General features: G+C 48.9%; 1 protein-coding gene across 2 annotated transcripts in view; it reads left to right on the forward strand.

Moving 5' to 3' along the window:
- DEDD2 (death effector domain containing 2) overlaps positions 1-23,753 on the forward strand; it is an 82,750-nt gene extending 58,997 nt beyond the window's left edge. For both annotated transcript variants that reach the window (XM_085615590.1, XM_085615589.1), the window contains exon 6: positions 22,969-23,753. The gene's annotated coding sequence lies outside the window, so the exon portion shown is untranslated. The remainder of the gene's footprint in view (positions 1-22,968) is intronic.
- Positions 23,754-26,335: the final 2,582 nt, after the last annotated feature.

Genomic DNA, 26,335 nt, shown 5'->3' on the forward strand with positions numbered 1-26,335 from the left:
AACATTCCACCCAGGCAACGCCCAATGTCACAAGAACATTCCACATTACTAAAACAGGAGGTAATCTCCCTCCTACAAAAACAGGCAATAGAACAAGTTCCCGCCAATCAGCAAAATTTAGGGGTCTACTCCCTATATTTTCTAATACCAAAAAGGGACGAGACTCTACGACCTATTCTAGATCTCCGGCCCCTAAACACATACATACATTCGGACCATTTTCACATGGTAACGCTTCAGCAGGTGCTTCTCATCCAGGGGATACTCATCAATAGTCCTAATCTATGAATAATCCCCGCCCACGTGCGGGATCCCGGAGCATATAGAAAATATAAATATATATATATATATATCGTATACAAGCGGCCTAAAATGTTTCAAACATGGCAATGCTGAAATTACATAGGTTTGCATTGTAATACCCCCTAACCCATATGGGAAAAAAGGAAGCACTAAGCCAATTGTCACACAACAATGCTTTATTGCCATAAAGCGAACTTGTAATTGCAGGTATTTGCCTGTAGGCTGCAGTAGAGTATCAAGAAAACAAAGAAAACTGACACCTTGCCTTTAAGGCATTTAGAGTAGGGGGACCGTGCCTTTAAGACCTGCAGGAGACCCCTTGCTCCTATGATGCACCACAGGTGACAGTTAGGTCAGTTCTTTTTTTCCGGCTCCTTCTATGAGGATCCTGGAGCTTGAGCTCTTTAGCTTTTTGACTGAAAGTTTTGTAATTAAGATTTTTACAGAAAATTCGACATTTTCTGCCTCCTGAAAGCTTGTTCTGCTGGTTTCCTGAAGTATTTCAAATTTTTTTCCAGTCAGAATGCCTGCTTTATTCAGGAAATGCCCTTCCTGTGGCAATAAGATAGCACTGGCGGATCCACACTCTGTGTGTATTGTGTGTTTGCCAACTTCACACAATCCGGACCGGTGCCCCCACTACCAGAAGTTTTCCAGGCGCACTCTGCGCGATAGAGAGCGCATTAAGCTGCATGCCCAGCTGGAGAAGGAAAGAAGCCGTCGTGAAGGCGACCATTCCTCCTTGAAACCACCTTCTTCAGCTAGACCTCAAACGGCGACATACCACCTCTCCTGACCCCAGGAAGACCAAGGTTCCAGGAGATTCGACGTCGAAGGTACTGTCTAAAAATCCAGGACGACTTCTGCGTCAAGAGATTCATCTCAACGTCGAGATTCTCCGCCGCAGACATGTAAGTCGGCGTCGAGTCACAGTCCTTCGGGCTTGAAGGATGTTAGTCCGATGAGATCCGGACAGACTGTCGACTTCGTGGCTTCCGTCGACGTCGAGACATTCTCCGCCGCCCTTGAGGGGGTCGGCGTCGAGAGCTGCGACGACGTATGTCTCACGCGAGTGGGTCGATCGACGTCAAGGCATTCGATGTCAGGAAGATCAACCTCGGCTCGACGTCATGGATTACCGGACCGCCGGCGAGGTCGACGTCTAAGTCACCAGCTCGTCGGCGAAGGTCTACGTCGATGTCGCCGGGTCGGCGACGAAGGTCGGTGTCGAAGTCACCGGTTAGACGGCGAAGGTCGGCGTCGAGGTTTCCACAACGCCGTAGGCGATCGGCGTCGAGACAGCCATCGAGGGCGGAGCGGCATTCCCAGCAACCGATGGTGACACAAACATCATCGACGTCGAGACGTTCGACGTCGAAGGATAGACTTGCAGTAGCCACGGAGAGGATTAGAACCAGGTCTAGGTCGTCAGGAGATCTCTCATCATCTCCAGGTCTTCATATCGTGCAGATCTCTCCGGAGAAATCACCTAAGACACCAGAGAAGTTTGGTCTTTCACCTCGCTGGTTGGAGAATGTGGGTACAGGTGACTGCGCAAGTCCGGGCTCGGACTATTCCTGCACGTACTCTCCCTCCAGGATTTCTCCGCGTAGAAGCAAGTCTCCTCCTGGTAGACCAAAGTCACCTTCTCCACGACGGTCACGACCCAGGGATCGCCCTTCCTCTCACAGAAGGCCAAGATCTCCTTCTAAACACAGATCACGGTCCAGGGCTCATCACAGTGATCGTCCCCACAAGAGGCGACGCACTGAATCTCCCACCTGGTCTTCCTCCACAATGTCCTCGGTCCGGGATTATTCTCCGACCTTTTCCTCTACACCTCCATCACGAGTGTCTCCTATTGACGACACCGCTACTTTCTCTGACGTTCTGGGCAGAGGTGTGCAGAAATTAAACATCACGATGCACACCCCTCTGGCTCCCACATCAATTATATTTGACACGTTACATCACCGTTCAGCACCCAGACCTTTTGCTGCCATTGGTGCCAGGACTGTTGGAGCCAGCTATGGCCACATTTCTTACTCCGGCTACGGTAGGCTCTGTGCCTTCAAGAATCGCTAAGAAATATAAGGCCCCGGCAGAGGATCCCTTATTTCTGAGAGCGGACCCGCCAGCGGACTCCGTTATTGTGGCGGCTGCCATGAAGTCCCATTCTGCGTCTGTCTCCTCTTCTGTCCCCCCGGAAAAAGACAGTAAGCAGATGGATTCGTATGGTAGGAAGATGTGCAACACTTCTGCTTCCTACATGAAGGTGGCTAGTGCTTCAGCCCTTCTGGGGCGTTATGATCGCGCACTTTGGGATTCCCTCTCCAGATTTGCTGATAAACTGCCAAGGGAAGACAGACAGGATTTCAATGAAATTCTCCTTGAAGGTGGGCTTGTAGCCTATCAAATCATAAGTGCGGCTGCGGATGCGTCGGACGTCGCCGCACATAGCTACTCTCATGGCGTATGCTCTCAGCGCCAACGGGCCTCAAGCCTGATGCTCAAAAGAAGATTCTTAATCTGCCTTTTAACGGGTCATCCTTGTTTGGGGCTCACGCTGATGACCAAATGAACAAGATGAAAACAGAGATGGACACTGTTAAAGCTGTTGGTCTGGAAAAGCGCAAGGAATATCGGAGGCGTTTTCGTCAGGGCGACAAGCGCGCTTTTTATCAGCGTGTTCAAACACCCCAATGGTCCTCTCAGAACCAGCAGAGGCCCCAGTTCCAACAAAGGGGTCGTGGCAGAGGTAGAGGAAACGCAAAGCAGCAACAGTCCTCCACCAAACAGCCCTCCAAGCAGTGAGATCTTACTTCCTCCGCGCCCGTTCGCCACTCCGGTAGGAGGAAGTATCAGTTTTCACCTGGAAGAGTGGGAAGCCATTACATGAGACAGATGGGTACTGAATATTGTACAGCATGGCTACTTGCTGAGGTTCAAGTCTCCCCCCTCCGCAAGTACCCCCACAGAGGCAGCACCTTCCTCAAATTCAAAATCTGCTTTTACTGGACGAAGTAGCTACTCTACTCTCCAAAAACGCCATAGAGGAAGTACCTCCCCTACAAAGGAATCAAGGAGTATACTCCCGGTATTTTCTAGTTCAAAAACGAGGAGTAGTCAAGGAGTACAGACCCATTCTCGATCTGCGTCTGCTCAACAGATTTGTCAAAAGGGAAAAGTTCAGAATGCAAGCCCTGCATCAAATCTTTCCGCATCTTCACCAGGGAGACTGGATGTGTGCCATCGACCTACAGGATGCCTATTTCCATATCCCTGTCTCAGTGAAGCATCAATTTCCTCAGGTTTCAGATATCTCGTCAGCACTACCAGTACAGAGTTCTGCCGTTTGGCCTCAAATCCGTTCCAAGGACATTCTCCAAGTGTATGGCGGTGGTAGCTGCCTTCCTCCGCAAACGGAAGATATTCGTCTATCCCCATCTAGACGACTGGCTCCTGAAGAGTTCCACTCCTGTTCGACTCCAGAGCCATCTCTCGTTCTGCCACAATCTGCTTCAGTCGCTGGGCTTACAGGTCAACTACAAAAAGTCGGTCCTAAATCACACTCAGCGGATTCATTACCTGGGCGCATCTCTGGACTCCGCAAAGGCAAGCGTGTGTCCTTCGGAGGAGAGGTTATTATCCATGCTTCAGAAATGCCACGCACTTCTCGACACTGCATTCCCCACAGCTAGGCAAGTGTCGTCACTTCCTGGGTCCATGGCTTCGTACATTTACATTGTACCCAACGCACGTTTTCACATGCGTCCTCTTCAACAAGAGCTAGAGGATCAGTGGTCGCAGAGGTCCGGTCGCTGGGAAGATCTGATCTCTCTTCACCAAGCCGCCAAAGACTTCATCAGATGGTGGATGAAACGCTCCCATCTGCTTCACGGCGTCCCCTTCCATCAGACGCCTCCGACACAGTCAGTAGTCACAGATGCCTCCATGCAGGGCTGGGGTGCTCATATGGACCAGCTTCAGGTACAAGGTCTCTGGTCCAATACCGAACAGAGTTATCACATAAACTTCTTGGAGCTACGAGCAGTCCATCTGGCTCTCAAATCTTTGTACCCGTCTCTCCGAACCAGCCACGTTCAGATTCAGACAGACAACACAACTATGTTCTATCTGAACAAGCAAGGAGGCACCAGATCACGAGTCCTATCTGTTATGTTATGTTATAATATGTTTATATAGCGCACGGCTACTCCAAAGGAGTGTCCCGGCGCTTTCCACATGCAGCTCAGTGTAAAATAACACAACAGACAGACAACAAAGCACAAGGCAGCAGGGGAAAAGAAAACCTAAAGGTTAAAAAGCCAGGTCTTCAGGCTCTTCCTGAACTGCAGCAAATTAACAGTGCTTCGTAAAACCAGCGGGAGCGAATTCCAAAGCTGAGGAGCCTTAAAGCTAAAAGAGCGCCCCCCCGTGCGAGCCTTCCTCACCCGCAGAACCACGGCCATGAAAAGAGAATCTGACCGCAGTGAACGGGCTGGACGGTAGAAAGACAACCTCCGTTGCAGGTTTCTTGCGCCAGAGCCAAAAAGTGCTTTATGCATCAGCGTCAAGGATTTAAACATAATCCGCTTCCGGATAGGCAGCCAATGGAGCGACTGCAGCAGCTCAGATACTTGCGCTCGCCTGTGAAGGCCAGAAATGGCACGAGCAGCAGAGTTCTGCGCCACCTGCAGGCGCTGGACCAAATAGTCCGGGAGGCCAAGGAAAAGGGCATTCGCGTAATCTAACCTGGATCCAATCAACGCTTGCACAGTAATCCGCCTGTGCTCCACAGAAAGCAATGGTAAAAACTTGCGGAGCATCTTCAGAATGCCAAAGCAAGTGCCAGCCAAGCCAAGAACATGCGCTCTCAACGACAGTTTATTATCCAATTTAACTCCCAAGTTTTTGGCCACCAGCGATGACTGTGCAGGAGGGCACATGTCCGATGGCCACCAATCCTGCCACTCCGGCTCAGTGGCACAGCCGAAGAATAAAACCTCAGACTTACTGGAATTGGCCTTCAGACTATTCTGTTGGAACCAGTCGAAGACCATCCCCAGGCACCCCCGAATGCTCTCGCCATCAAATGCCTGATCTTTCCCGCATGTGAAGAGGAGTTGCGTGTCATCTGCGTAAGACACGATCTGGGCCCCATGAGCCTCCGCCAAGGCCGCCAGGGGAGACATGAAGATGTTAAACAACGTCGGGCTCAACACAGAACCCTGTGGAACTCCGACTCCCAATGGCGGCATCTCGGCGGCGCTCTGGGAAACCCAGATCGTCTGGCGGCGGCCCTCAAGGAAAGATGTAAACCATTTGAACACCGTCCCCCTAAGGCCGATGGCATGGAGCCTGGCGAGGAGCGCCGCATGGGGGACGGTGTCAAAGGCCGCCGACAGGTCTAACATGAAAAGCATGGCCTTACCTCCAGCATCCAAAGTCTCGCGAATGACCTCCGAGACCTCCAACAAAGCCGTTTCCGTACTTAATTTAGGACGGAATCCGGATTGGGATGGGTGAAGAAGATTGTTTGTTTCTAAAAAACCCGACAGGATGCCATGCACATGTTTCTCTGTAATCTTCGCCAGAGCCGGAAGAAGAGAAATTGGCCTGTAGTTGGCCAGGACCTCGGCATCCAAACCGGGCTTTTTCAGAAGGGGGATCACCATCGCCCTTTTCCAGGTACGTGGGACACTCCCCTTCCTCAGAGAGGCATTAACAAGAGAATTAACCAGTGGATTCACCACCGCTGCCATCCTAGTCAAAAATTTGGCAGGGCAGGGGTCAAGCGGCGAACCCGATTTCAAACTGGCCAATAGCAAAAGGGACGCGTCGCTGGAAACAGATGAAAAGTCCGACAGCACAGCAACAGGCGCAGGCGATGGAGCACATCCGGCCCCAGAGCCGCAACACCCCTCCTCCGACCTGTCCAAGAAAGAGGCCTGAATCGCCTTAATCTTATCTGTAAAAAAACTGGCAAGATCACGCGCCCACACGTCAGGTGAAACTGGTAGGGGCAGGTTAGAGCAGGGGGTCGTGAACTCCTTCACCACAGTGAAGATCTCCTTACAGGAGTTCACCGACTCCTCAATCCTCCTAGCGAGATAATCCTTCTTAGCACACAGGATATCCCGGTGATAAGCCTTCATAGCCGACCTATAGGCGAGTTTCGCCATCCCGTCATACTGACGGCGCCAGGCCCGCTCAGCAACCTTACATTGGCTGCGAGCCAACCGCAGCACCTCCGTGAACCACGGCGCAGATCGCCGAATTGCCGTGGACAGGGGGGGTCTTCAAAGGGGCAAGATCGTTCAGCCTTTCAGTCAGCCATAGCTGCAGAGCCTACGTATCCTGTTCCAACACGCCCGAGAAGGGGCACGGATGGTTCGCAAGCGCCTGCTCCACCATATCGGGTGTCACACTATGCAGCGCTCTCACAGCTGGTCTAGGCAGTATGGGGGCACTGCTGTTCGTTCGCCCGTTCTCCAACACGGAGAACCTAATCAACCTGTGGTCCGTCCAGAGCACAGGCAGAGTTTCAATATCCGCAATCGGGACCGACGAGAACACTTGGTCCAGGGTATGCCCTTTCTCATGTGTAGGGCCCACCACAAAAGGTACAAGGCCCAGCGAAGATGTAATATCCAACAGTTTGAGTCCGAGTCATCCGCAACGTCAAGATGGAAATTGAAGTCGCCCGCCACCATACAATGCTGTGTGGACAGCGCCAAATCAGAAATGGCCATCTGCAGGTCGTCCAAAAAGGAACCCACAGGACCAGGCGGCCTGTATACCAGCAGCCCCTTCAAAGCTTGGCATGAGGACAGTCTGAGCGTGAAAGCAAGGGACTCTGAACACCCGATAGAAATCAGGGGGAGCACTGAACAAGACACGCTCTTCTTCACCACCACAGCAACCCCACCACCTCTACCCTTCACTCTGTCCTGCCGGAAGATATTATACGCCGGAGGAATGGCAGAAAAGATGTCCGGGTTGGACGCCTCACCCAGCCAGGTTTCAGTCAGTAGCAGACATAATGGATTTTCCCTGACAAGATCGTAAATGTACAGGGCATGGCTGGCTACTGACCTTGTATTGAGCAGCAGGCACAGATGTTTAATACGAGCCACTGCTGGTCGGTGGACGGTGACCGAAGTCCACGCAGGCGACCAGCCACAGCCCGGGCAGCGCCTTTTGCCCTTAACACGGCCCGGGAAAACAGAGCGGCATGAGCAAGAAAATGTCTGTAGGGCGCGCAGCGTCGCCGAGGTATATCGGATCATCCTCGCCTTAGGCTAGCCGGGCCGCAGTCCACCTCCGCCCCGGAGCCTCCGGGACGCTGACGGGCGCAGACGGGCAGGACTCCGGCACGACTCAGGCTAAGCGAGGGCGTCCACGTGCGCGGGAGAGAGCGACTTTAAATAGGCGCTCCAATCGGCCCTTAGCGCGCAAGTCCGCTCCAAAATGGTGGCCGCCGCCGGATCAAACACCCCAATCCAAGATGGCGCCCACCAAAGTTCGCCCCCGGGACCCGGACCCACCAAAGTGGTGGTGCTTCTGGCAAAGATGCCTTCTTTATATGCAGTGAGGGGAGAGGCGCGCTGACTGCAAGCGAGGTTTAAAATCAGGGGTAAGTCAAACACAAACTAACACAAATGCAAAACAGAAGATGCTAAAAATAAACACAGCGCTGATGTAAGCGCAGGCGCAGCAATGTGGTAGCCGGTAAAGACAGCAGCCACACGAAGGACCGCCTTAAATAGGCGCTCCAATCGGCCCTTAGTGCGCAAGTCCGCTCCAAAATGGCGGCCGGATCAAACACCCCAATCCAAGATGGCGCCCACCAAAGTTCGCCCCCGGGACCCGGACCCACCAAAGTGGTGGTGCTTCTGGCAAAGATGCCTTCTTTATATGCAGTGAGGGAAGAGGCGCGCTGACTGCAAGCGAAGTTTAAAATCAGGGGTAAGTCAAACACAAACTAACACAAATGCAAAACAGGAGATGCTAAAAATAAACACAGCGCTGATGTAAGCGCAGGCGCAGCAATGTGGTAGCCGGTCTCTGGAAGCTCAGTCCATTTGGAGATGGCTACTGGCGAGAGACCTTTCGATCATCGCTGTTCACCTGCCAGGGACCCTGAACGTGCAGGCATACGGCCTCAGCAGAGACTTTGTCGAAGCGCACGACTGGGTGCTCAACGAAGATGTCGCCCAAGAGGTCTTCCGGCAGTGGGGAGTACCGGACATCGACCTTTTCGCAGACGCGGCAAACAAGAAATGCCCCGTCTTCGCCTCCAGGTTTCCCCAACAGGGATCTCAGGGGAACGTACTTTTGATCAGCTGGTCGCGGACATTGCTGTACGCTTTTCCTCCTCTCCTCTCATCCCAGCGGTGATACAGAAATTCTACAGGACCAGAACGCGGATGATCCTGATAGCTCCGGAGTGGCCCCGCCTGTGGTGGTACCCGGATCTACTCCAGCTGTCAGAGGTGCCACACCAGAGATTGCCTTGCCTGCCGAACTTACTGACCAAGAGCCAGGGGAGAGTGTTCCATCCCAACCTCCCCTCTCTTCGCTTGACGGCATGGCTCCTGAACTCATCCAGTACGGACATTTAGATCTTCCTGCGGACTGTATGAACATTCTGCGAGAAGCAAAAAGGCCCTCTACTAGGAAGTCTTATGCCTTCAAGTGGAAGAGGTTCTATATTTGGTGTAGAGATAACGCCCTTGAGCCAATCCAGGGTCAGGAACAGGTTATTCTCCCCTACTTGTTACACTTAGCAAAGTCGGGTCTGAAGTATACATCTATCAGAGTCCACTTAGCTGCTATCACAGCTTATAGAAAATCTCCTACCCAGGCCTCATTCTTCCAGATGCCGGTAGTCAAAGATTTCCTAGAAGGGCTTAAAGTATTTCCACCAGTGAGGTCTCCTTCCCCTCCCTGGGAACTCAACATTGTTCTCTCTAAGTTAATGGGAGCTCCTTTCGAGCCTATTCATAAGGCATCCTTACAGCATCTGACCTGGAAGGCTGCCTTCTTAGTATCCATCACTTCTGCCCGCAGGGTAAGTGAAATTCAGGACCTCTGCTGCAAGGAACCTTATACTGTGTTCCATTCCAATAGAGTGGTGCTACGTACTCATCCGAGCTTCCTGCCCAAGGTGGTCTCGGATTTCCACATTAATCAGGTGATCACGCTGCCCACTTTCTTTCCTCAGCCAACCACTCCTCCGGAGAGAGCATTACATTCTCTAGACCTCCGGAGGGTATTGAAATTTTATCTTGCCAAAACCTTTTCGCTTAGAAAGTCTGACAGGCTCTTTGTCAATTACGGTCCAACAAATACCGGGCTGGCTGCCTCCAAGAGGTCCATTTCTAGATGGATTGTCTCTTGTATAGCCTTGGCTTATCAACTGTCTCACAAGGTTCTACAGGTTAGACCAAGAGCACACACTACTAGGGGGAAAGCTTCTACTGTAGCTCTCCTTTGCAAATTTCAGACATGGGAACGTTGCGAAGCGGCTACATGGCGATCCATACATACCTTTACACGCCATTATTGCCTAGATTCAGACGCACAGGCCGACGCCCAGGTGGGGCAGGCCTCTTTGAGGAATTTGTTTGCATAACTGCTATGCTAAGGTGATGTTAATGCATGTTCTAGATGCTATATTGCTCGTCCGCGAGACTTTGGGTATGGGCTTGCTACTCTATTCATAGATTATGACTATTGATGAGTATCCCCTGGATGAGAAGGATTAGTTACTTACCTGTAATCCTAGTTCTCATCCAGGGGTATACTCATCAAAGTCATAAGCGACCCACCCACCTCCCCGGACGAGCATTTCTCATCAAGTTATTGTTTATTGATTGCAGATCTACTCGGGTGCGAGTGCACCGTCAAAAAGAACTGACCTAACTGTCACCTGTGGTGCATCATGGGAGCAAGGGGTCTCCTGCAGGTCTTAAAGGCACGGTCCCCCTACTCTAATGCCTTAAAGGCAAGGTGTCAGTTTTCTTTGTTTTTTACTTGATACTCTACTGCAGCCTACAGGCAAATGCCTGCAATTACAAGTTTGCTTTATGGCAATAAAGCATTGTCGTGTGACAATTGGCTTAGTGCTTCCTTTTTTCCTTATTGGTTAGGGGGTATTACAATGCAACCTATGTAATTTCAGCATTGCCATGTTTGAAACATTTTAGGCTGCTTGTATATGTTTTCACATATGTATATGTATATATATATATATATATATATATATATATTATATATATATATATATATATATATATATATATATATATATATATATATATATATATATATATTCTATATGCTCTGGGATCCCGCACGTGGGCGGGCGATTATTCATAGATTACGACTTTGAGTATACCCCTGGATGAGAACTAGGATTACAGGTAAGTAACTAATCCTTCCGCTCCACTCCCAGAACGACTTCCTCACCACACTGGACTTGAAAGACGCATACTTCCACATTCCGGTACACCATGGTCACAGAAAGTACTTCAGATTTGTAGTGGACGGGCAACACTACCAGTTCAAGGTGCTCCCATTTGGAGTCACAACAGCACCACGGGTATTCACCAAGTGCCTAGCGGTAGTGGCGGCACACATCAGACAGCACATTCACGTCTTCCCATACTTGGACGACTGGCTGATAAAAGCCACGTCCTACAACCAATGTGTACACCACACCGCCACTACAATCCAACTACTTCACCAACTAGGCTTCACGGTGAACCACCAAAAGTCCCAACTAACACCATCCCACATAAAGCAATACCTCGGCGCCACCATAGACACCTCAAAAGACATAGCCTACCCCAATCCGGCCAGGATTGCAAGCATTCAGACTTTGCGACAAAGATTCATACTTCAACACTCCCTTCCAGCAAGAGTGTTAAATGCAACTGATAGGGATGATGGCCTCTTGCGTTTTCATAGTGCCCCACGCAAGACTCCAGATGCGTTCACTCCAAGAGTTCTTAGCGCGCCAATGGAACCAGGCCCAGAGGCAACTGACAGATCTGGTGTTGGTAGAGGGTCGCACCTATCGCTCTCTGCAGTGGTGGAACACCACAAACCTTTCCAAAGGTCGACCGTTCCTGGACCCGGTTCCACAAATAATACTAACGCATCGCTCTCCGGCTGGGGAGCTCATCTATTTCACCTCACAGTGCAGGGCACATGGACGCCGCAACAAAAGTTACTCCATATCAACCATCTGGAGTTACTAGCAATCTCTCTAGCACTAAAATCCTTTCAGAAACAGATTTTAGGCAAGGCAGTCCTCATTCGCACAGACAACATGACGTCCATGTATTACATTCAAAAACAACGCGGCACACACACTCCACAGCTCTCTCAACTAGCACAGAGCATATGGAGATGGGCAATTCCACACAATTTTTCTCCTAGCCCAACATGTCCCAGGAGTCCAGAATACCATGGCAGATCTGCTCAGCAGACAGACGCAGCAGATCCACGAGTGGGAACTTCACCCGTTCTTTCAAACGTGGGGGCATCCACAAATAGACCTATTCGCCACCCACGAAAACAAAAAATTCCCAAGCTTCGCCGCCAGATACCCACACCCATTGTCCAAAGGCAATGCGATATGGATGAACTGGTCAGGCAAATGTGCGTATTCTTTTCCACCTCTCCCACTAATTCCATTAGTGGTGCGAAAGCTACAACAGCATTCCCTCAAGCTGATCCTAGTAGCTCCAACATGGGCCAGACAACCGTGGTACACCACACTGCTGGAACTCTCTGTAGTACCACACCAAAAGCTACTCCTCTCACCATGCCTCCTAACCCAGAACCATGGAGAGATCAGGCACCCGGACCCAGCTCAGCTCAACCTTGCGATCTGGCTCCTGAAATCCTAGAATTCGGATACCTAAACCTTCCCCCTTACTGTATGAACGTCATCCGAGAAGCTAGACGCCCTACCACTAGAGCCTGCTACGCTGCCAAGTGGAAAAGATTTGTTGTTTATTTTCATAACAACACAATCAATCCTCTAGACGTGTCTATACAACACATCATATGCTACTTACTCCACCTACAAAAGTGTAATCTAGCATATACCTCCATTCGGCTGCACCTCGCAGCAATTGCAGCTTACCTACAAAACAGGCAGCACCTATCACTTTTCAGAGTACCTGCCATTAAAGCCTTCATGGAAGGCCTAAAAAGAATAATTCCCTCCAGAGTACCACCCTCACCTGTGTGGAACTTGAATATCGTTCTCACAAGACTAATGGGGCCGCCCTTCGAACCTTTGCATAAATGCGAACTGCAATTTCTCACATGGAAAACAGCTTTTCTTGTAGCCATCACTTCCCTTAGAAGGGTAAGTGAGATACAAGCACTTACCATACAAGAACCTTTTCTTCAAATGCACCAGAACAAGGTTGTTCTCCGTACCAACCCAAAATTCCTACCTAAAGTCATTTCCCCTTTTCACCTAAACCAATCCGTAGAATTACCGGTATTTTTCTCGCAACTTCGAACTGTTGCAGAAAGGGCTCTACACACGCTAGATGTCAAACGAGCCTTACTTTACTATATCTAAAGAACACAACCTTTCAGAAAGACCAAACAACTGTTTGTCTCTTTCTCTCCACCACACAAGGGCAACCCCATCTCAAAATCAGGGATAGCCAGGTGGATTGTAAAATGCATCCAGATTTGCTACCACAAAGCAAAACGAACGCTATCCGTTCCCCCCCTAAAGCCCATTCTACACGAAAGATAGAGGCTTCTATGGCTTTTCTAGGGAACATCTCATTAGATGATATCTGCAAAGCAGCTACATGGTCAACACCGCACACTTTCACTAAACACTACTGTGTAGATGTGCAAACCAAACAAAAAGCTAGTGTGGGCCAGGCTGTACTAAAACACTATTTCAAACAACTGCAACAGATACCGGTGGTCGCCGCTAAGGTTGGGAACTGCTATATAATCTATGCAAAAGTGTGTAATCTGCAGCTCATCTGCCTCGAACGGAATATGCTACTTACCAGTATGCATCTGTTCTTGGCATGTAGAGCTGCAGATCTACACACGCTCACCCGCCTCACCGGCTACCTGTATCTGTTCCAGTCTATCTTATTTAGATACAACACACATGGGTTTCTTCACTGTTATTACTACGCTCCATCTTTTCCTGCTGGCGAAAAACAGTCTGAGGATGTAGCCGAAGCCCATGCGCAATACGATCCAAAGGAGGAGTCACCGACCTCGTGACTTCCAAAGACTTTCCAAGAGGAAAAACAAACTGCAAACATCCGGGCCCAACACCAGATGGCGATCTATGCAAAAGTGTGTAGATCTGCAGCTCTACATGCCCGAACAGATGCATACTGGTAAGTAGCATATTCCTTACTTTTGCCACTACTTTTGTATTTACCATGAGACTCTCGCCTCGGCGATGGGGAATGATTCAGGCATGTGAATCTATGAAAGATGCCAATACTGGATAACTGTAGTTACAGGTAAGTAACTTGTTTTCCTATCCAGTATTGGTATCTTTCAGAGTCACATGCAACCCGCCCGCCCTCTCTGGAGAGGCACCTCTAGGAGACAGTACTGACTACACTCGTGCTGGAAAATCTGAGGGACTCGGCCTCTCTTGGGAAGGTTCTCGAGGGTGCTGATTGGCTGAGTTTGCAGTTTTGTCCTTTTCGTAAAAGGATACTAATAGGCTATATAATATGATTCCTACCATAATAGCCTATGGAAAGGTAATATTTACTACTTTGTTTATGTACTGTGGGACTCCCACTATGACGACGGGGAATGATTCAGGCATGGGAATCTATGAAAGATACCAATACTGGATAACTGTAGTTACAGGTAAGTAACTTGTTTCTTACCATTATATACCGGTCACTCATAAACATCTTCTATCATAGCAAGACTTATTACTCCAGTGCGAAATTATTTCTAGGTTGGATTACTGAGGGCTTCCAAAAACAAGCTTAACTGCCTTAAAAGTAATTCTTTATTCAGTTAAAAGACTAATTATAAATTCTAGAGTTTTCATACCTCTTCAGTACTAGGATCTTTGAATAGGCTCTTCTGATTCAGAATCACGAGGGCATGCTTAACCTAATGAAGCTCTACATTAAAACGCCCTGACTTGCCCAGTATGAAAAAAATCCTAGTAATTCTTACTCAAGAATGAGAGGTTGGACATAGCACAAAAATGGAGTGATGGGGAGATGCCACATATCAGAGTGGGTTGCAGATATGGACAGAGCTATGAGTGCAGAGAAAGAGGTTTTCAAACATAGAGGATGCCCCTAAAATGGGATCTTAAGCGAGCGGCATAGAATGCACACAGGGGAGAAATATGCTTGTCTCTAACTGTGGAACTACGTCGTAGTGAATTCAGAGTGCACAACTGTTAGAAAAACACTCCCACTCTGGAAGGGTGGTGGTGTTCTCCCGGACACACTGTGGTAGCTTGGCTCGAGTGGTCAGGAATCAGGCTCCGTGCTAAGCATACGACATACCCAAACAATAACCATGCGTGCATCCGTTCCAAAAACGACTCTACACCGTAAAAATTATGAAAATCTTTCTTTATCTTCTTTTTCTCTCAGTTGCTGATTAGATAAATAAATAACAATCACAATATACAAACTTTTTAAATAGTGCAGGTCAGATAAATACTGGCTTAATGATTCAATAAATAGGGGTGATCATAAATAAGGAAGGTATAAATATAAGTGCAGTACATACAGGCAATTAAATATTTTGAGGCAATAAATACTGTAAACCAATAAATATTGTGCATCAATAAATACTGTGGACCAATAAATACAGTGAAGCAATAAATAGGTTAAATACAATAAATACAGTGCCCCTAATAAATACTTAAAAGCTGACAGTGACACTCATAGAATCAGATCACATTTGAATTCCTAAGGGCTGATTTGGCCCAGGCACAGCTTGTGGGGATGTGGAAGGCTTGAGGGTGTCTACTCCCTGGCTTGGACAAGGCTGAGGCCTAAACTGAGGTAGATCAAGGGGGGAATACCAGAGACCTGGCTCTCTCCCTCCACACAACCCCTCTAAATTAGTCTCAGCTCACCCCCTGGCACAGTCAGGTTGGTTCCAGCACCTCCCTAGCCCCTTAGAGCAGTCTCTCAGGTCTCCACAGGGCCTTAGGCGCCCTCTACTCCACTTACTGCCCTTTTTCTGATGCTCCGACGCCGCTGGAGTCGTGTCGACGCCGTGAGGCGGTTCCGATTCGATGTCGGCGGCCTCGGCACAATGTCAGTTCCTGACGACGCCGGTAGGCGGCTCCGGTTCGATGTCGGCGGCCTCGGCTCGATCTCGACCTCCGATTCGATGGCGTCGGGCAGTCTTTACTCGATGTCGACTTCGGGCGGCTCCGGTCCGATGGCGACCTCAACTTCGATGACGTCAGCCGGCCTTGACTCGATGTCGACTTCCGGCGGCTCCGGAGTGCGATCCTCACTCCCGACCTCCGGTGCTCCTCTCCTTAGGTTTCCGGCGACTCCGGAGTGCGTCCTCCACTCCCGACCTCCGGCACGATTCTCTCAGGTTCCGGCGACTCCGGAGTGCGATCCTCACTCCCGACCTCCGGTACACTTCACCTCGGTCTCCGACGACTCCGGAGGGCGGACTTCACTCCTCCGATGACGCCGCTCACTCGACCTCGGGTGACTTCCTCCTCGACCTCTGGTTCTCCTCACGACCTCTGACGGCGCCCTCTCTCGACCTCTGGCGGCTCCGGGTACGACGTCCGCTTTCCAGTCGGCGCCGCTTCTCCACCTCGGGCTCCAGGTCTCAGGCTACTCGACGTCGGACTCCAGGGAAACCAGTTTCCAGGTCAGGATCTTGCTGTTCTCTGTTTCTAAGGCCTGTTCCTGCTGTCCAGGTCCTTAGGATGGTTCTCCTTGCTTCTTCCCACACAGGGCTCCAGGCTGGGCTCAGTCAGTAGGGACTAGTATCACGGGTGGGTTTATGGACCCCACTCCAGGCACAAGTTTCCACCCCTGCTGCCTCACTCCTTCCTCCTTCAGGTTTCTGCTGCTCACTCTTCACCAGTCAGGTGCCAACTGCCAGCTCCAACTGCCAACTCTCTGTCTTAGCTTCCCAACATTCTAAACCGCCTCCAACTGTCACAGGGTTCTGGACTGTTCTGGAAGGTGCTAGCAGGTTCCAGTGGATGCTGGTGATGTCACAGGTGGCCACCATTTTGTGCTCCAGGCCCTCAGACAGAAGTTTCAGGGGTAGGTAAAATGGCTCCCTGAATCTGCAGCAACACTAAAAAGTCTGGTGGTTCCCAAAAAGGAAAAATTCAAACCGGGTTTGAGGCAAAAGTGGGACAAAATAAATAATGATGAGGAGGGACCACCCAAAGGGCTGACAGGTCTAACACGCGTCCCCCCCAGCTGAAAGTGGGGAGAGCTACCCAACCCCTTGGGAGTTCTCATCACTAAGGCGGAAATACCTTGAGAGACCGTCTGCATTGGCGTGGTCCACTCCAGGCCGATGTTCCACCTGAAAGTCCATTCCCTGTAGGGAAATAGACCACCTCAACAACTTGGGATTCTCCCCCTTCATTTGCATCAGCCAACGAAGGGGTCTGTGGTCGGTCTGAACTAGGAAGTGCGAGCCAAACAGGTATGGCCGCAACTTCTTCAGAGCCCATACCACTGCAAAGGCTTCACGCTCTATTGCACTCCACTTCTGTTCCCTGGGAAGTAGTCTCCGGGATAGGAAGACCACGGGTTGATCCAGACCCTCTTCGTTGAGTTGCGATAACACTGCCCCAATGCCATGTTCTGATGCATCTGTCTGGACAATGAACTCCTTGGAAAAGTCTGGGGCCCTTAAGACCGGGGCCTCGCACATGGCTTTCTTCAATCTCTCAAAGGCTTGCTGACAAGCCTCCGTCCAGACTACCCGTCGAGGTTGTTTCTTGGACGTGAGCTCCGTGAGGGGGGCTACGATGGTACCGTATCCCGTGAGGCCCAAAAATGCTCGGACCTCAGTCTGTGTCTTGGGGGGTTCCCAGGCCATGATGGCCTCGATCTTCGCCTGGAGGGGTTGCACCGCTCCCCTACCCACCAAGTGTCCAAGGTACACTACCGACCCCTGCCCGATCTGGCACTTACTGGCCTTGATCGTCAATCCAGCTTGTCTCAGGGCCTGGAGAACAGCTTGCAGGTGACGCAAGTGATCCTCCCAGCTGTTACTGAAGACGGCTATGTCATCCAGATAAGCAGCAGAGAAACTCTCCATTCCGGTGAGGATCTGGTTTACCAGGCGCTGAAACGTGGCAGGTGCGTTCTTGAGCCCAAAGGGCATCACACAGAACTGGTAGTGGCCATTGGGCGTGGAGAAGACTGACCTTTCCCTTGCTCCATCAGTCAAAGAGATCTGCCAGTACCCTGAAGTAAGGTCAAAGGTACTTAGATATTGGGCAGCTCCCAGCCGGTCAATCAATTCATCCGCCCTAGGGATCGGATGAGCATCAGTTTTGGTTACTGAATTCAGTCCCCGATAGTCCACACAGAACCTCAGTTTTGGTTGGGCACCCGGTGGTGCAGCTTTTGGTACTAACACCACCGGACTGGACCAGGGGCTGCTTGAAGGTTCGATCACTCCTAGCTCCAGCATCTTAGTGACTTCACTATGAATGCTGGCCTTCACCTTGTCTGACATCCGGTAGATCTTGGACTTCACAGGTGGGCTGTCTCCTGTGTCCACGTCATGGACGCACAGGTGAGTCCTACCCGGGACCAGGGAGAACAACGAGGAGTACTGCCCCAGGACCTGGCGACAGTCCTCCTGCTGTTCAGGAGTTAGAGATGGGGAGAGAATCACTCCCTCCACCGACCCATCCTTCTCTTGAGACGCAAACAGATCAGGGAGAGGCTCGCTTTCCACGTCCTCTCCTCCGTCAGTCACCATCATCAAGATGACTTCGGGCCTCTCGTGGTGGGGTTTGAGGCGGTTGGCATGCAGCACCCGCAGGGGCTGACGAGGGGTCTTCAGGTCCACCAAGTAGGTAGCCTTACCCTTCTTCTCCAACACCTCAAAGGGTCCTGACCAGCGATCCTGGAGGGCACTAAGCTCTCCCGGTTCGATCACCCACACCTTCTGGCCAGGCTCCAACTCCACCGGGTGAGCATTGTGGTCATACCACGCCTTCATCACTGCTTGGCTGGCTTCCAAGTTGTCAGAAGCTTGCTTCCACAACTTAGCCATTTGGCTCCGGAAGGCCAGCATGTAGCTCACCACATCCTGGGGAAGCTTTCTGGGAGTTCTTTCCCATCCGTCTCTCACCAGGTTGAGAGGTCCACGTACAGGGTGCCCATACAGAAGCTCGAAGGGGCTGAAGCCCACTCCCTTCTGTGGCACTTCCCTGTAGGAAAAAAGTAAACAGGGTAGGAGGACGTCCCATTTCCTCCGCAGGCTTTCAGGCAGACTTCTGATCATGCCTTTCAAGGTTTTGTTAAACCTCTCCACCAGACCATTTGTCTGGGGGTGGTAAGGAGTTGTGAACCGGTAGGTCACTCCACACTCCTTCCACATCGCCCGCATGTACGCTGACATGAAGTTGGTCCCCCTGTCGGACACAACTTCCTTGGGAAAACCCACTCGGGTAAAGATTCCCATCAGGGCCCTAGCCACAACAGGTGCTGTTATGGTCCTCAGAGGTATTGCCTCTGGGTACCGTGTGGCATGATCCACCAGGACCAGGATAAACCTGTGACCAGCTGTAGTTGGTGGATCTAACGGACCCACAATGTCGATGCCCACCCTTTCAAAGGGGGTGCTAACGACAGGAAGTGGTTCCAGGGGAGCTTTCAGCTTCACCCCTGTTTTCCCACTGGCTTGGCAAGACACACATGTCCGGCAGTAGGTATCGGACGACACTTTCATCTGAGGCCAATAAAAGTGTGGGACAAGACGGGCGAAGGTCTTGTCTTGCCCCAGGTGTCCTGCCAATGGTATCTCGTGAGCCAACTCCAGAAGGAAGGCTCGATAACGTTGAGGAACTACCAAGGCTCGTGACGATCCATGTAGGGGTGCCTTGGGTTCACTGTAGAGGAGGCCATCCTCCCAGTAAACACTGTAGTTCCCTTCAACGTTCCCTGCTGCCTGGGCTTCGGCCTGTCGCCTCAGCCCCTCAAGGGTAGGGCACTCCCTCTGGCCCTGGCAGAATTCCTCCCTGGACGGGCCTCCCTCCACGTGCCACTCGGCCGGGATGGGTAGGTCCTCCAGTTTGGTAACGTCCCCCACCGCAGACTCCTGGTCCACCACCTCCGGTGGCCTATCCGTCCTACGGGGTGGGGACGCCGAGGCAGGCTCCTCCTGTCCTCGGTTCTTCCCTTGACTGGCAGCTGGCTGGGCCTTTGTTCCAGGCTCCAGCCGAAATGAACTCCCTCTTCGGGTAGTCGCGGACCTTGTGCTCACACAGGCCCAGTCAGGTGTACCCAGCATCTCCGTGTGAGTCCGGTATTCCACCTCCTTCCAAGCGTTGTGCTCCATGTCATTCCCCAGTAGACAATCGACTGGCACGGCAGGGCTTACGGCAACTCGAAGTGAACCTGCAACCCCCCCCCATTCAAAGGGAACCTCGGCCACTGGATAGTGGCCTGTTCTGCCGTCAGCCATCGCGGCTGGGTGGAGTACATCGGGAATTACCTGCTCTGGAGACACCAGTTGGCTACGCACCATAGTCATACTGGCTCCTGTGTCTCTCAGAGCCTCCCCTCTTTGGCCGTTGATGGTGACCCACTGCCCATACTTTACGGTATTTGCGGGCACCTGGATCTTAGGCACCATCTCCCGTTCTCCCAGGGACACTAAAGTGACACCCGCCCACTCCCTTCCCTTAGTTAAGGGCATCTCCTCCCCGAGCACTACACTAGCTACTCCGGGGGTCTTTCCTCCAATGGGAGGGGGTGGTCGTTTCAGGCACTTCGGATCTCCCTTGTAGTGTCCAACGCCACCGCACTCGTAGCAATGGACAACCCTTGGCTGCTGACTCTGGCCAGGATTAGGGATTCTGGGTGGGTTAGCCCTAGGGGTGAATCCTGTTCCCTTTCCTTGGAAGTTATTTTGGGGGCCTTTGGAGAACTCCTTTTTCTTTTCCACTCCCTCTTTCTTCTGGGGGGCGCCCTGTCCGGCCTTTTGAGTATCCCCTCCAGTCCCCCTTGTGGACACCCGGGTACTAGCCCAAATGTCCGCCTCCTCAGCAAGCTTCCGGGGACTGGTCAGCTTGCTATCCACCAGGTGTTGCCGCAGTTCAGGGAAACATTTCTCAAGCAGGTGTTCCTTCAGTACTAGGTCAAACAACCCCTCGTAGTTCCTCACTTCACTGCCCTGAATCCAACCCTCTAGTGCCTTCTTTGCATAGTCCAGGAAGTCCACCCAATTCTGTGTGCCCAGTTTGTGACTACCCCTGAACTTCTGTCTGTACTTCTCGGGTGTTAGTCCAAACTTTCTTATGAGCGCCAGCTTCATGGTGGGGTAGTGGGTCTGCTCATCCTCCTCGAGGGCCAATAATGCATCCCTACCAGCTGGAGGCATGTACTTGTACAATTCCCCCCCCCCCCCCCCCAGTACTTCTCTGGAACCCCATGGGCCCTTAACGAGACCTCATAGGCCGCTAGCCACTTGGCGATATCATCACCCACCCCATAGCTAGCTACTATGTCCTTTGGCAGGTAGGGTTTGGGTTCCCTGGTGTACTCTCGTTCTTCGCTGCCACCGTTAGGTACAGGGTGTGCCCCGATTCTCAGGATCTGAAGATCTATTTCTTTCAGCCTTATCTCATGAGCCATCCTCTGTTCCTCCTTCTCCTTCTCCAGCCTTGCTAAGTCCCATGTGAGCTGCCTTTTCTCCCTCCGGTCTGTTAACTCCACTTCAGACAAGCCACCGCTAGAGGCACTGCTGCCCTTCCTGGAAAGTGTCCTGGGCCCCGCTGACAGGTTCCCCACCTCCGGTTGGTACAAACCAGCTCCCTCACTGTCGGGCTCTCTATCCCTGTCCTCCTCCTCAGCCTTGCTTTCTCGGCGTGCCTCCCCCCAAGCCCTTAAGCTGGTTTGGAGTGCACCCTTCTTTGCTCCTGGGGGACAATACACCCCCTCCCGCTGGCAAAACTCCCTGAGTTGGGCCACAGTGTACGTTTCTAAATTTTCTAGTACAAACTCCATCTTGCCCACTCAGGTCAGAGGACAGTTATTTGCAGTAACAATGCAGGGGGGTACCTTTAATAATACCTCCTCCCACCACCAGAGTAAATTTGGAAAAAACAAAAACCCACAATTAGGAAGGCCGCTTTGAGAAAACTCCCGGTGTAGGCCTATGGACTACCCACAGTTATTGTTGAGTATACGTAGGCACAGCTCTATCCCACCGCTGAACACCAATTATGTTAGAAAAACACTCCCACTCTGGAAGGGTGGTGGTGTTCTAGTGCACAACCTACTAAATGCGGAGGGAGAAGATGCGGGAATAATGATTCACGGTGGTATCAAATCATGTAAAATAACATACATTTTGTATCCGATTGTATGCTTCTGATAACTATGCTGTTTGTTTTGTTGATCAATAAAGTTTTTTTTTTTAATTTGGTTCTAGAAATGATAAAGAATAAACCAATCTTCTGTAGCAGCACATCAGAGCTTAGGACTGCCCCATGATAATTGCTTTCGGGAAAGGAATGGAAGAATTTCTAATTACTTGATAACATTTCTCAAACTGATCCTGCTTTCTTTTTTATAAGAGCAAAGTCGGAAAAATTCTGTTGGCTTATAAGTGCATTTGTAAAAATTGGCTAGTTCACACTATAATACTTAATATGTTAATCTCACATCAAAATCTCAGCTCTGATCAGTACTAGAACCTAGATAGAAATATGTGCAATTGAAATGAGGACTGGTACAAAAGATAGCGCATACTTATTGCAGCCTCAATTTTACTGACTAGCAGTATCGCACAGTAAATATGCATGGACACCAGTGTTATTTTTCTGTGACTTTTGTGAATCCCAGATATTGACTATATTTGGAATGCACTACCTCAAATCGGGGTTGAACGAGGCTTATCTTTTGATCTTTCAGTTGCAACTAGGAGTCTTAATTTAATGCCATGTTGTCTGGGAGAGCAGGTCATTTGCCTTAGATGCACTTTTGCATCTCTTGTAAATGTAATCTCCCTGCTTGAGGCCCAAGCAATAACTTCTAAAATTAAATGTTTTTGAAAGTGGCTGAAACAAAGAAACAGTTCTATTTTGATCATTGTGGAAACTAATCCAAAGTCTGTGTTCAACCATCAAACCATTTTGAAAATCAAATGAAGGTTGTCTAGGAAAGCGTGGTGTAACACATGGCTTTACTTATGGGTATGCAGGTGGATGCATAAAAGTTACTAGTATTTTGTAATTGGAGCATGCACAATACTATGGCTGACTGGTAACAGTTGTCTGAACATCCTATCCTGGTGTCCATTTGTGTGAATGTATCCTGATTTTTGGGATAATATTTCTGAAGTAACAGCAGTTGAATACATGTGAAAGCAATAACGGCCTCATATTTTATATTACATCTTCTTTCTTTTTTTTCTCAGGTCTCGTTTCTTTTTACTATTTTAGTAAAGACTTTAAAGTCATCCATTTGGATGGGAATCGTACTGAATATGGTGTTTTTCACCTAATAATGAAAATGTTAAGGTCTTGCACCTGCGTATTTGAATGGACTACAGTGATGTTTTGTTGGTGGCTCTGAAAAGACACTGCAGACATCGGATGCGGATAGTTCTCAAAGTAATGTTACTCTGAAGGGGTGGCAGTAGGCACTGCCGAAGGAAGGCAATGCAGAGAACTGAAGACCTTCATGGAATCCAGTAAAGCGGATCGTTGTCATGGGCGGGCTTGAGACCAGGTGTGTTCAGCTGTTCGTCGTGGCTAAATTTGAGAGGTCATTAAGAACTAAAGTGGAAAAAAACGTAAATCCCAGTGGATCGGCAAATATGGATGCCTATTAAGATGGATCGTAAGCAGCTATAAACATAAAGGACCTGCCTCTTTCGACTGCACCCTTTCAGATTGATCTGATAACACTGGTACTCATTTTTTTTCTTCAGGGTATGCTAAAACTCATGCCCATCTGATACCAAGGAACTTTATGAATTTTCTGCAGGGGAACTGCAAAGCAACATCTTTTTGTTGATTTTCATAAGACTTGCTTGTACATAATATACATATCTATAAATGTTAAAGAAGTTTTCATTATTTATGTAGACGGTGCCTAATATAAAAAGATGTATTTTGTAAATCAAAAAAAGGGGGGGGGGGGGATCGGATTTTGTCATTTAATTTGGAAATAAAACTGAATGTGTTACATCTTTTGAAAGCAGTTTCTCTATTGAGTACCAGTCTTCCTTTCATAGAGGTATTGATGGCTGCCAACCAACCAAGTCAGTACTAGAGTCTTCTACATGGATTGAGTAACAGTTTAGTAGTCTGCACCCAAATACCTTACAGAATCCAATACAATACTCTGCTTCTGAACTGCTAAGTGTCCGGCCAGTTCTGTTGGGCATGTGTGACTAAAGGCCAGTTAAGCAGCCCATGTGAGAATTATTATTTCAGAGCAAATCAGTGAGTCTGTAGTATCCCCTCACGCTTCCGAATTACCCTCTCTTTGTGCTTTGACGTTGAGGGATTGTGAAGTTGAAGAGGCAAGCCTTTACGAGTGCTATGTAGAACAAAGCCAAACTATTAGTTGTAATAAATGTTCTCTCATTCTTAGGAGAAATGTAAGACTGTGTTTACGTTTTAGAGCTATGCTCATTAATTTCACATTTTTGAAGCAGCTTTCGTTCAGCATGAACACCTTCCAGGTTCACATGGTTTGCATTCTGCCATCTAGTGGTTGGGTCTGGGAAAACCTGACAATTTTTTTCCTGTCTTGGTATTGCCTTCTACACTGAGCATTACCCAACAATGCCCCTATGCGCTGCTTCCATTTTTAGATTCTTTTTTCTACAGCTTGATTAGGAAGCTAGGAAATAGAAGCGAGTCAGATGGAAAAAACAAATTTGAGAAATAAATCAGATTGGAAACCATTTGAAGGAAACCATTTTTTCTGGGTAAATTTCTACCAAAGGAAAGGTTAAGAATATAACTTGCAGAGGTTCCGTTTCACTCTTCTTGGTACCTTTTCAGTAAGGGACTTTGAGAATTTTCCCTTTATATTCTGTCCAAAGTGTCATTGAACGTTTGCACATGGGTATGGAAGCAGTATATGCAACTTCTCTTTCAAATGACCACTAGTCCAACATCTGCAAACCTGTAATCATTTTCACTTGAGGATAAAAGATCCAAGAGAAACTGAAGTGTGCACATTACATCATGACTCTTGCAAAAGAGCAGAGCTTGGTATAATACGGTTTATCGGAAGAGCAAGAATCAGGCGACCAAGAGGGTTTTGAGTAGTTATAGGCGAACATGTTCAGAATCCGGATGTCTAGAACATGATTCCAATAGGTATCGAAATAACCAATTCACTGTTATAGAAGACACTGAGATACCCTAAGCAAACAATTCCTCTAGAATGAAAACTTCTAAATACTCTAAAGCAAAGGCTAAACCTTCTTTGTCAAATACAGATGATCAGAAGGCCATTAAATTTGACATACAGATCAAAAGCTAAAGATAGCGTTGTGGTGAAAGCCTAAACCATTTGGCTCTGCATCGATTGGAGGACAACTATGGACACTATCAGAAACTGCATACCCGAAGACACATAACAAGGGTTGACGTCAAAGAGAGTGCATTTGATGTTCAAAGATAAACTCAGACTGTACCACCTTCAAAAGAAGGAATTTGGCCTCCTACAAAATCCGAAATAGAATGGGAGAAAAAAAAGCCAGAGGCTCATATATAGATTAAGAAGAAATAGAGTCCACTTAATGTGAGGCCCCCAAAGGTAAGGAATTAAATCCTTAACTACACCTCCAGGAGGACACACAAGACATGCACCAAAAAGAGGGACTGTAATCAAACAGTGCAATATGAGAACAAATAGAAACAGAATTACTGCAAGAAGTAGAGAAATCAAACTGACCAGTACTTCTTAGAACTGCCCAGTTTGTTGACCGACCAAATGTTAGCAACCTACCTGGCTTTAGTGGCCATGAGATTTATTGAAACTAAACCATTGTGTTGTAGTGCTGTCTTTCACAGACAGCACCTTCTCCATTACATTGACAGCTACATTTCCACAGGCATATTCTTACTGCTAAAACTGTATTGCACCCAATCCATGTGACGAAATTCAGTATCGTTTGTGCATCACCAAGTGAATTGTCTTGATTTGTTTTGATCATATTAAAATCTTTGTTTCCATCACACTTAGGAAAGCAAAAATGAAGCACATAATTTTGCAATTCTGAACTGTTGAATGTGTACAGTTCATTTAAAAGGTATTTACATTTTATTACAAAAAAAGACATCTTCTAACCTTTCCTTTCACACTGACTGTACCCCAACAAGATTGTCACCATTTATTTTACTTTTTCTCTGACTGCAAAGTGAGGAGTTTGTAAACGCCAAACCCCAGGTAAAAAAAGCAGCAATTAGTCAGAAGACATAGCATCACATTTGACCAGATTGAAGCACACATCACCTTTGACCACATTGAAGCACACCAAATGTGACAAAGCAAAGACTTTCAAGGCATTTTTATTGCTTTTCACAATCCACCAAAAATCGGCATGCAACCTACAGTTTGTGAAACTCTGAAACAGACCATGTATCCTGTTGTAATTAAGAGATGAGGGTACGTATGAAGAGCAAACAGAAGATGATAAATCCTGCTTCCTCTTAAATTCCATACACTCTTTGCAGAGTGAGAATCAGTATCTCCTGTTGCTACCTAGTCTTACAACAGAGAAATGGTCTCAAAGGACTTCATGCAAGTTATTTGCAGCC

The sequence above is a fragment of the Triturus cristatus genome, chromosome 7 (genome assembly GCF_964204655.1).
Source record: "Triturus cristatus chromosome 7, aTriCri1.1, whole genome shotgun sequence".
Lineage (NCBI taxonomy): Eukaryota > Metazoa > Chordata > Amphibia > Caudata > Salamandridae > Triturus > Triturus cristatus.